Here is a 12,806-nt window from a genome sequence, read left to right on the forward strand (position 1 = left end):
TACCAAAAGCTGAATAATAGAGATTTTTTACCGTGGGATGGCAAAACCACAGTTATTGTTTACTGGGGTATACCACACTTTTTTAAATAGAGATATTTGCGGCTGAACAGTGAGCGACACACTCAAACTGCATTTTTTTTAGATTCCAAAGGCCCAAAACTGGATAGTGCAGCGATTTGACCCGTGGAACTGCGAAACCACACTGGGATGTCGGGCCAACACAAGACTATTTTCAACAGATATATTTTTGTGTCACAACAGTCAGGAGACACTACTGTTTCTCTTTACGGAAAAAACTACCAAAAGCTGAATAATAGAGATTTTTTACCGTGGGATGGCAAAACCACACTTATTGTTTACTGGGGTATACCACACTTTTTTAAATAGAGATATTTGCGGCTGGACAGTGAGCGACACACTCAAACTGCTTTTTTTTTTTATTCCAAAGGCCCAAAACTGGATAGTGCAGTGATTTCACCCGTGGAACTGCGAAACCACACTGGGATGTCGGGCCTACACAAGACTATTTTCAACAGATATATTTTTGTGTCACAACAGTCAGGAGACACTACTGTTTTTCTTTACGGAAAAAACTACCAAAAGCTGAATAATAGAGATTTTTTACCGTGGGATGGCAAAACCACAGTTATTGTTTACTGGGGAATACCACACTTTTTAAAATAGAGATATTTGCGGCTGAACAGTGAGCGACACACTCAAACTGCTTTTTTTTTAGATACCAAAGGCCCAAAACTGGATAGTACAGCGATTTGACCTGTGGAACTGCGAAACCACACTGGGATGTCGGGCCTACACAAGACTATTTTCAACAGATATATTTTTGTGTCACAACAGTCAGGAGACACTACTGTTTTTCTTTACGGAAAAAACTACCAAAAGCTGAATAATAGAGATTTTTTACCGTGGGATGGCAAAACCACAGTTATTGTTTACTGGGGTATACCACACTTTTTTAAATAGAGATATTTGTGGCTGAACAGTGAGCGACACACTCAAACTGCTTTTTTTTTAGATTCCAAAGGCCCAAAACTGGATAGTGCAGCGATTTGACCCGTGGAACTGCGAAACCACACTGGGATGTCGGGCCTACACAAGACTATTTTCAACAGATATATTTTTGTGTCACAACAGTCAGGAGATACTACTGTTTATCTTTACGGAAAAAACTACCAAAAGCTGAATAATAGAGATTTTTTACCATGGGCTGGCAAAACCACAGTTATTGTTTACTGGGGCATACCACACTTTTTTAAATAGAGATATTTGCGGCTGAACAGTGAGCGACACACTCAAACTGCTTTTTTTTTAGATTGCAAAGGCCCAAAACTGGATAGTGCAGCGATTTGACCCGTGGAACTGTGAAACCACACTGGGATGTCAGGCCTACACAACACTATTTTCAACAGATTTATTTTTGTGTCACAACAGTCAGGAGACACTACTGTTTCTCTTTACGGAAAAAACTACCAAAAGCTGAATAATAGAGATTTTTTACCGTGGGATGGCAAAACCACAGTTATTGTTTACTGGGGTATACCACACTCTTTTAAATAGAGATATTTGCGGCTGAACAGTGAGCGACACACTCAAACTGCATTTTTTTTAGATTGCAAAGGCCCAAAACTGGATAGTGCAGCGATTTGACCCGTGGAACTGCGAAACCACACTGGGATGTCGGGCCTACACAAGACTATTTTCAACAGATATATTTTTGTGTCACAACAGTCAGGAAACACTACTGTTTCTCTTTACGGAAAAAACTACCAAAAGCTGAATAATAGAGATTTTTTACCGTGGGATGGCAAAACCACACTTATTGTTTACTGGGGTATACCACACTTTTTTAAATAGAGATATTTGCGGCTGGACAGTGAGCGACACACTCAAACTGCTTTTTTTTTTTATTCCAAAGGCCCAAAACTGGATAGTGCAGCGATTTCACCCGTGGAACTGCGAAACCACACTGGGATGTCGGGCCTACACAAGACTATTTTCAACAGATATATTTTTGTGTCACAACAGTCAGGAGACACTACTGTTTTTCTTTACGAAAAAAACTACCAAAAGCTGAATAATAGAGATTTTTTACCGTGGGATGGCAAAACCACAGTTATTGTTTACTGGGGTATACCACACTTTTTAAAATAGAGATATTTGCGGCTGAACAGTGAGCGACACACTCAAACTGCTTTTTTTTTAGATATCAAAGGCCCAAAACTGGATAGTACAGCGATTTGACCCGTGGAACTGCGAAACCACACTGGGATGTCGGGCCTACACAAGACTATTTTCAACAGATATATTTTTGTGTCACAACAGTCAGGAGACACTACTGTTTTTCTTTACGGAAAAAACTACCAAAAGCTGAATAATAGAGATTTTTTACCGTGGGATGGCAAAACCACAGTTATTGTTTACTGGGGTATACCACACTTTTTTAAATAGAGATATTTGCGGCTGAACAGTGAGCGACACACTCAAACTGCTTTTTTTTTAGATACCAAAGGCCCAAAACTGGATAGTACAGCGATTTGACCCGTGGAACTGCGAAACCACACTGGAATGTCGGGCCTACACAAAACTTTTTTCAACAGATATATTTTTGTGTCACAACAGTCAGGAGACACTATTGTTTTTCTTTACGGAAAAAACTACCAAAAGCTGAATAATAGAGATTTTATACAGGGGGATGGCAAAGCCACAGTTATTGTTTACTGGGGTATAACACACTTTTTTAAATAGTGATATTTGTGGCTCAACAGTGAGCGACACACTCAAACTGCTTTTTTTTTTAGATACCAAAGGCCCAAAACTGGATAGTACTGCGATTTGACCCGTGGAACTGCGAAACCACACTGGGATGTCGGGCCTACACAACACTATTTTCAACAGATATATTTTTGTGTCACAACAGTCAGGAGACACTACTGTTTTTCTTTACGGAAAAAACTACCAAAAGCTGAATAATATAGATTTTTTACCGTGGGATGGCAAAACCACAGTTATTGTTTACTGGGTTATACCACACTTTTTTAAATAGAGATATTTGCGGCTGAACAGTGAGCGACACACTCAAACTGCTTTTTTTTAGATACCAAAGGCCCAAACCTTGATAGTACAGCGATTTGACCCGTGGAACTGCGAAACCACACTGGGATGTCGGGCCTACACAAGACTATTTTCAACAGATATATTTTTGTGTCACAACAGTCAGGAGACACTACTGTTTTTCTTTACGGAAAAAAATACCAAAAGCTGAATAATAGAGATTTTTTACCGTGGGTTGGCAAAACCACACTTATTGTTTACTGGGGTATACCACACTTTTTTAAATAGAGATATTTGCGGCTGAACAGTGAGCGACACACTCAAACTGCATTTTTTTTAGATACCAAAGGCCCAAAACTGGATAGTACAGCGATTTGACCCGTGGAACTGCGAAACCACACTGGGATGTCGGGCCTACACAAGACTATTTTCAACAGATATATTTTTGTGTCACAACAGTCAGGAGACACTACTGTTTTTCTTTACGGAAAAAACTACCAAAACCTGAATAATAGAGATTTTTTACCATGGGATGGCAAAACCACAGTTATTGTTTACTGAGGTATACCACAAACTTTTAAATTGTGATATTTGCGGCTGAACAGTGAGCGACACCCTCAAACTGCTTTTTTTTTAGATTCCAAAGGCCCAAAACTGGATAGTGCAGCGATTTGACCCGTGGAACTGCAAAACCACACTGGGATGTCGGGCCTACACAACACTATTTTCAACAGATATATTTTTGTGTCACAACAGTCAGGAGACACTACTGTTTTTCTTTACAGAAAAAACTGCCAAAAGCTGAATAATAGAGATTTTTTACCGTGGGATGGCAAAACCACAGTTATTGTTTACTGGGGTATACCACACTTTTTTAAATAGAGATATTTGCGGCTGGACAGTGAGCGACACACTCAAACTGCTTTTTTTTTAGATACCAAAGGCCCAAAACTGGATAGTACAGCGATTTCACCCGTGGAACTGCGAAACCACACTGGGATGTCGGGCCTACACAAGACTATTTTCAACAGATATATTTTTGTGTCACAACAGTCAGGAGACACTACTATTTTTCTTTACGGAAAAAACTACCAAAAGCTGAATAATAGAGATTTTTTACCGTGGGATGGCAAAACCACACTTATTATTTACTGGGGTATACCACACTTTTTTAAATAGAGATATTTGCGGCTGAACAGTGAGCGACACACTCAAACTGCTTTTTTTTTAGATTCCAAAGGCCCAAAACTGGATAGTGCAGAGATTTGACCCGTGGAACTGCAAAACCACACTGGGATGTCGGGCCTACACAACACTATTTTCAACAGATATATTTTTTTGTCACAACAGTCAGGAGACACTACGGTTTTTCTTTATGAATAAAACTACCAAAAGCTGAATAATAGAGATTTTTTACCGTGGGATGGCAAAACCACAGTTATTGTTTACTGGGGTATACCACACTTTTTAAAATAGAGATATTTGCGGCTGAACAGTGAGCGACACACTCAAACTGCTTTTTTTTTAGATACCAAAGGCCCAAAACTGGATAGTACATCGATTTGACCCGTGGAACTGCGAAACCACACTGGGATGTCGGGCCTTCACAAAACTGTTTTCAACAGATATATTTTTGTGTCACAACAGTCAGGAGACACTACTGTTTTTCTTTACGGAAAAAACTACCAAAAGCTGAATAATAGAGATTTTATACAGGGGGATGGCAAAGCCACAGTTACTGTTTACTGGGGTATACCACACTTTTTAAATAGTGATATTTGTGGCTGAACAGTGAGCGACACACTCAAACTGCTCTTTTTTTTAGATACCAAAGGCCCAAAACTGGATAGTACTGCGATTTGACCCGTGGAACTGCGAAACCACACTGGGATGTCGGGCCTACACAACACTATTTTCAACAGATATATTTTTGTGTCACAACAGTCAGGAGACACTACTGTTTTTCTTTACGGAAAAAACTACCAAAAGCTGAATAATAGAGATTTTTTACCGTGGGATAGCAAAACCACACTTATTGTTTACTGGGGTATACCACACTTTTTTAAATAGAGATATTTGCGGCTGAACAGTGAGCGACACACTCAAACTGCATTTTTTTTAGATACCAAAGGCCCAAAACTGGATAGTACAGCGATTTGACCCGTGGAACTGCGAAACCACACTGGGATGTCTGGCCTACACAAGACTATTTTCAACAGATATATTTTTGTGTCACAACAGTCAGGAGACACTACTGTTTTTCTTTACGGAAAAAACTAACAAAACCTGAATAATAGAGATTTTTTTACCATGGGATGGCAAAACCACAGTTATTGTTTACTGAGGTATACCACACTCTTTTAAATAGTGATATTTGCGGCTGAACAGTGAGTGACACACTCAAACTGCTTTTTTTTTAGATACCAAAGGCCCAAAACTGGGATAGTACAGTGATTTGACCCGTGGAACTGCGAAACCACACTGGGATGTCGGGCCTACACAAGACTATTTTCAACAGATATATTTTTGTGTCACAAGTCAGGAGACACTACTGTTTTTCTTTATGGAAAAAACTACCAAAAGCTGAATAATATAGATTTTTTACCGTGGGATGGCAAAACCACAGTTATTGTTTACTGGGGTATACCACACTTTTTTAAATATAGATATTTGCAGCTGAACAGTGAGCGACACACTCGAACTGCTTTTTTTTTAGATATCAAAGGCCCAAAGCTGGATAGTACAGCGATTTCACCCGTGGAACTGCGAAACCACACTGGGATGTCGGGCCTACACAAGACTATTTTCAACAGATATATTTTTGTGTCACAACAGTCAGGAGACACTACTGTTTTTCTTTACGGAAAAAACTACCAAAAGCTGAATAATAGAGATTTTTTACCATGGGATGGCAAAACCACAGTTATTGTTTACTGAGGTATACCACACACTTTTAAATTGTGATATTTGCGGCTGAACAGTGAGCGACACACTCAAACTGCTTTTTTTTTAGATTCCAAAGGCCCAAAACTGGATAGTGCAGCGATTTGACCCGTGGAACTGCAAAACCACACTGGGATGTCGGGCCTACACAACACTATTTTCAACAGATATATTTTTGTGTCACAACAGTCAGGAGACACTACTGTTTTTCTTTACAGAAAAAACTACCAAAAGCTGAACAATAGAGATTTTTTACCGTGGGATGGCAAAACCACAGTTATTGTTTACTGGGGTATACCACACTTTTTTAAATAGAGATATTTGCGGCTGGACAGTGAGCGACACACTCAAACTGCTTTTTTTTTAGATTCCAAAGGCCCAAAACTGGATAGTGCAGCGATTTCACCCGTGGAACTGCGAAAGCACACTGGGATGTCGTGCCTACACAAGACTATTTTCAACAGATATATTTTTTTGTCACAACAGTCAGGAGACACTACTGTTTTTCTTTATGAAAAAAACTACCAAAAGCTGAATAATAGAGATTTTTTACCGTGGGATGGCAAAACCACAGTTATTGTTTACTGGGGTATACCACACTTTTTAAAATAGAGATATTTGCGGCTGAACAGTGAGCGACACACTCAATCTGCTTTTTTTTTAGATACCAAAGGCATAAAACTGGATAGTACATCGATTTGACCCGTGGAACTGCGAAACCACACTGGGATGTCGGGCCTTCACAAAACTGTTTTCAACAGATATATTTTTGTGTCACAACAGTCAGGAGACACTACTGTTTTTCTTTACGGAAAAAACTACCAAAAGCTGAATAATAGAGATTTTATACAGGGGGATGGCAAAGCCACAGTTACTGTTTACTGGGGTATACCACACTTTTTAAATAGTGATATTTGTGGCTGAACAGTGAGCGACACACTCAAACTGCTTTTTTTTTTAGATACCAAAGGCCCAAAACTGGATAGTACTGCGATTTGACCCGTGGAACTGCGAAACCACACTGGGATGTCGGGCCTACACAACACTATTTTCAACAGATATATTTTTGTGTCACAACAGTCAGGAGACACTACTGTTTTTCTTTACGGAAAAAACTACCAAAAGCTGAATAATAGAGATTTTTTACCGTGGGATAGCAAAACCACACTTATTGTTTACTGGGGTATACCACACTTTTTTAAATAGAGATATTTGCGGCTGAACAGTGAGCGACACACTCAAACTGCATTTTTTTTAGATACCAAAGGCCCAAAACTGGATAGTACAGCGATTTGACCCGTGGAACTGCGAAACCACACTGGGATGTCGGGCCTACACAAGACTATTTTCAACAGATATATTTTTGTGTCACAACAGTCAGGAGACACTACTGTTTTTCTTTACGGAAAAAACTAGCAAAACCTGAATAATAGAGATTTTTTTACCATGGGATGGCAAAACCACAGTTATTGTTTACTGAGGTATACCACACTTTTTAAATAGTGATATTTGCGGCTGAACAGTGAGTGACACACTCAAACTGCTTTTTTTTTAGATACCAAAGGCCCAAAACTGGGATAGTACAGCGATTTGACCCGTGGAACTGCGAAACCACACTGGGATGTCGGGCCTACACAAGACTATTTTCAACAGATATATTTTTGTGTCACAAGTCAGGAGACACTACTGTTTTTCTTTACGGAAAAAACTACCAAAAGCTGAATAATATAGATTTTTTACCGTGGGATGGCAAAACCACAGTTATTGTTTACTGGGGTATACCACACTTTTTTAAATATAGATATTTGCAGCTGAACAGTGAGCGACACACTCAAACTGCTTTTTTTTTAGATATCAAAGGCCCAAAACTTTATAGTACAGCGATTTCACCCGTGGAACTGCGAAAACACACTGGGATGTCGGGCCTACACAAGACTATTTTCAACAGATATATTTTTGTGTCACAACAGTCAGGAGACACTACTGTTTTTCTTTACGGAAAAAACTACCAAAAGCTGAATAATAGAGATTTTTTACCGTGGGATGGCAAAACCACACTTATTGTTTACTGGGGTATACCACACTTTTTTAAATAGAGATATTTGCGGCTGAACAGTGAGCGACACACTCAAACTGCTTTTTTTTTAGATTCCAAAGGCCCAAAACTGGATAGTGCAGCGATTTGACCCGTGGAACTGCAAAACCACACTGGGATGTCGGGCCTACACAAGACTATTTTCAACAGATATATTTTTGTGTCACAACAGTCAGGAGATACTACTGTTTTTCTTTACAGAAAAAACTACCAAAAGCTGAATAATAGAGTTTTTTTACCGTGGGATGGCAAAACCACAGTTATTGTTTACTGGGGTATACCACACTTTTTTAAATAGAGATATTTGTGGCTGAACCGTGAGCGACACACTCAAACTGCTTTTTTTTTAGATTCCAAAGGCCCAAAACTGGATAGTGCAGCGATTTGACCCGTGGAACTGTGAAACCACACTGGGATGTCGGGCCTACACAAGACTATTTTCAACAGATATATTTTTGTGTCACAACAGTCAGGAGACACTACTGTTTCTCTTTACGGAAAAAACTACCAAAAGCTGAATAATAGAGATTTTTTACCGTGGGATGGCAAAACCACAGTTAATGTTTACTGGGGTATACCACACTTTTTAAAATAGAGATATTTGCGGCTGAACAGTGAGCGACACACTCAAACTGCTTTTTTTTTAGATTCCAAAAGCGCAAAACTGGATAGTGCAGCGATTTGACCCGTGGAACTGCGAAACCACACTGGGATCTCGGGCCTACACAAGACTATTTTCAACAGATATATTTTTGTGTCACAACAGTCAGGAGACACTACTGTTTCTCTTTACGGAAAAAACTACCAAAAGCTGAATAATAGAGATTTTTTACCGTGGGATGGCAAAACCACACTTATTGTTTACTGGGGTATACCACACTTTTTTAAATAGAGATATTTGCGGCTGAACAGTGAGCGACACACTCAAACTGCTTTTTTTTTAGATTCCAAAGGCCCAAAACTGGATAGTGCAGCGATTTGACCCGTGGTACTGCGAAACCACACTGGGATGTCGGGCCTACACAAGACTATTTTCAACAGATATATTTTTGTGTCACAACAGTCAGGAGACACTACTGTTTTTCTTTACGAAAAAAACTACCAAAAGCTGAATAATAGAGATTTTTTACCGTGGGATGGAAAAACCACAGTTATTGTTTACTGGGGTATACCACACTTTTTTAAATAGAGATATTTGCGGCTGAACAGTGAGCGACACACTCAAACTGCTTTTTTTTAGATACCAAAGGCCCAAAACTGGATAGTACAGCGATTTCACCCGTGGAACTGCGAAACCACACTGGGATGTCGGGCCTACACAAGACTATTTTCAACAGATATATTTTTGTGTCACAACAGTCAGGAGACACTACTGTTTTTCTTTACGGAAAAAACTACCAAAAGCTGAATAATAGAGATTTTTTACAGTGGGATGGCAAAACCACACTTATTATTTACTGGGGTATACCACACTTTTTTAAATTGAGATATTTGCGGCTGAACAGTGAGCGACACACTCAAACTGCTTTTTTTTTAGATTCCAAAGGCCCAAAACTGGATAGTGCAGAGATTTGACCCGTGGAACGGCAAAACCACACTGGGATGTCGGGCCTACACAACACTATTTTCAACAGATATATTTTTGTGTCACAACAGTCAGGAGACACTACTGTTTCTCTTTACAGAAAAAACTACCAAAAGCTGAATAATAGAGATTTTTTACCGTGGGATGGCAAAACCACAGTTATTGTTTACTGGAGTATACCACACTTTTTTAAATAGAGATATTTGCGGCTGGACAGTGAGCGACACACTCAAACTGCTTTTTTTTTAGATTCCAAAGGCCCAAAACTGGATAGTGCAGCGATTTCACCCGTGGAACTGCGAAAGCACACTGGGATGTCGGGCCTACACAAGACTATTTTCAACAGATATATTTTTTTGTCACAACAGTCAGGAGACACTACTGTTTTTCTTTATGAAAAAAACTACCAAAAGCTGAATAATAGAGAATTTTTACCGTGGGATGGCAAAACCACAGTTATTGTTTACTGGGGTATACCACACTTTTTAAAATAGAGATATTTGCTGCTGAACAGTGAGCGACACACTCAAACTGCTTTTTTTTTAGATACCAAAGGCCCAAAACTGGATAGTACATCGATTTGACCCGTGGAACTGCGAAACCACACTGGGATGTCGGGCCTTCACAAAACTGTTTTCAACAGATATATTTTTGTGTCACAACAGTCAGGAGACACTACTGTTTTTCTTTACGGAAAAAACTACCAAAAGCTGAATAATAGAGATTTTATACAGGGGGATGGCAAAGCCACAGTTACTGTTTACTGGGGTATACCACACTTTTTAAATAGTGATATTTGTGGCTGAACAGTGAGCGACACACTCAAACTGCTTTTTTTTTTAGATACCAAAGGCCCAAAACTGGATATTACTGCGATTTGACCCGTGGAACTGCGAAACCACACTGGGATGTCGGGCCTACACAACACTATTTTCAACAGATATATTTTTGTGTCACAACAGTCAGGAGACACTACTGTTTTTCTTTACGGAAAAAACTACCAAAAGCTGAATAATAGAGATTTTTTACCGTGGGATAGCAAAACCACACTTATTGTTTACTGGGGTATACCACACTTTTTTAAATAGAGATATTTGCGGCTGAACAGTGAGCGACACACTCAAACTGCATTTTTTTTAGATACCAAAGGCCCAAAACTGGATAGTACAGCGATTTGACCCGTGGAACTGCGAAACCACACTGGGATGTCTGGCCTACACAAGACTATTTTCAACAGATATATTTTTGTGTCACAACAGTCAGGAGACACTACTGTTTTTCTTTACGGAAAAAACTAACAAAACCTGAATAATAGAGATTTTTTTACCATGGGATGGCAAAACCACAGTTATTGTTTACTGAGGTATACCACACTCTTTTAAATAGTGATATTTGCGGCTGAACAGTGAGTGACACACTCAAACTGCTTTTTTTTTAGATACCAAAGGCCCAAAACTGGGATAGTACAGTGATTTGACCCGTGGAACTGCGAAACCACACTGGGATGTCGGGCCTACACAAGACTATTTTCAACAGATATATTTTTGTGTCACAAGTCAGGAGACACTACTGTTTTTCTTTATGGAAAAAACTACCAAAAGCTGAATAATATAGATTTTTTACCGTGGGATGGCAAAACCACAGTTATTGTTTACTGGGGTATACCACACTTTTTTAAATATAGATATTTGCAGCTGAACAGTGAGCGACACACTCGAACTGCTTTTTTTTTAGATATCAAAGGCCCAAAGCTGGATAGTACAGCGATTTCACCCGTGGAACTGCGAAACCACACTGGGATGTCGGGCCTACACAAGACTATTTTCAACAGATATATTTTTGTGTCACAACAGTCAGGAGACACTACTGTTTTTCTTTACGGAAAAAACTACCAAAAGCTGAATAATAGAGATTTTTTACCATGGGATGGCAAAACCACAGTTATTGTTTACTGAGGTATACCACACACTTTTAAATTGTGATATTTGCGGCTGAACAGTGAGCGACACACTCAAACTGCTTTTTTTTTAGATTCCAAAGGCCCAAAACTGGATAGTGCAGCGATTTGACCCGTGGAACTGCAAAACCACACTGGGATGTCGGGCCTACACAACACTATTTTCAACAGATATATTTTTGTGTCACAACAGTCAGGAGACACTACTGTTTTTCTTTACAGAAAAAACTACCAAAAGCTGAACAATAGAGATTTTTTACCGTGGGATGGCAAAACCACAGTTATTGTTTACTGGGGTATACCACACTTTTTTAAATAGAGATATTTGCGGCTGGACAGTGAGCGACACACTCAAACTGCTTTTTTTTTAGATTCCAAAGGCCCAAAACTGGATAGTGCAGCGATTTCACCCGTGGAACTGCGAAAGCACACTGGGATGTCGTGCCTACACAAGACTATTTTCAACAGATATATTTTTTTGTCACAACAGTCAGGAGACACTACTGTTTTTCTTTATGAAAAAAACTACCAAAAGCTGAATAATAGAGATTTTTTACCGTGGGATGGCAAAACCACAGTTATTGTTTACTGGGGTATACCACACTTTTTAAAATAGAGATATTTGCGGCTGAACAGTGAGCGACACACTCAATCTGCTTTTTTTTTAGATACCAAAGGCATAAAACTGGATAGTACATCGATTTGACCCGTGGAACTGCGAAACCACACTGGGATGTCGGGCCTTCACAAAACTGTTTTCAACAGATATATTTTTGTGTCACAACAGTCAGGAGACACTACTGTTTTTCTTTACGGAAAAAACTACCAAAAGCTGAATAATAGAGATTTTATACAGGGGGATGGCAAAGCCACAGTTACTGTTTACTGGGGTATACCACACTTTTTAAATAGTGATATTTGTGGCTGAACAGTGAGCGACACACTCAAACTGCTTTTTTTTTTAGATACCAAAGGCCCAAAACTGGATAGTACTGCGATTTGACCCGTGGAACTGCGAAACCACACTGGGATGTCGGGCCTACACAACACTATTTTCAACAGATATATTTTTGTGTCACAACAGTCAGGAGACACTACTGTTTTTCTTTACGGAAAAAACTACCAAAAGCTGAATAATAGAGATTTTTTACCGTGGG

This window comes from Phyllobates terribilis, unplaced genomic scaffold, assembly GCF_046119375.1.
Source record: "Phyllobates terribilis strain yellow unplaced genomic scaffold, ASM4611937v1 Scaffold_12__6_contigs__length_324123572, whole genome shotgun sequence".
Classification (NCBI taxonomy): Eukaryota; Metazoa; Chordata; class Amphibia; order Anura; family Dendrobatidae; genus Phyllobates; species Phyllobates terribilis.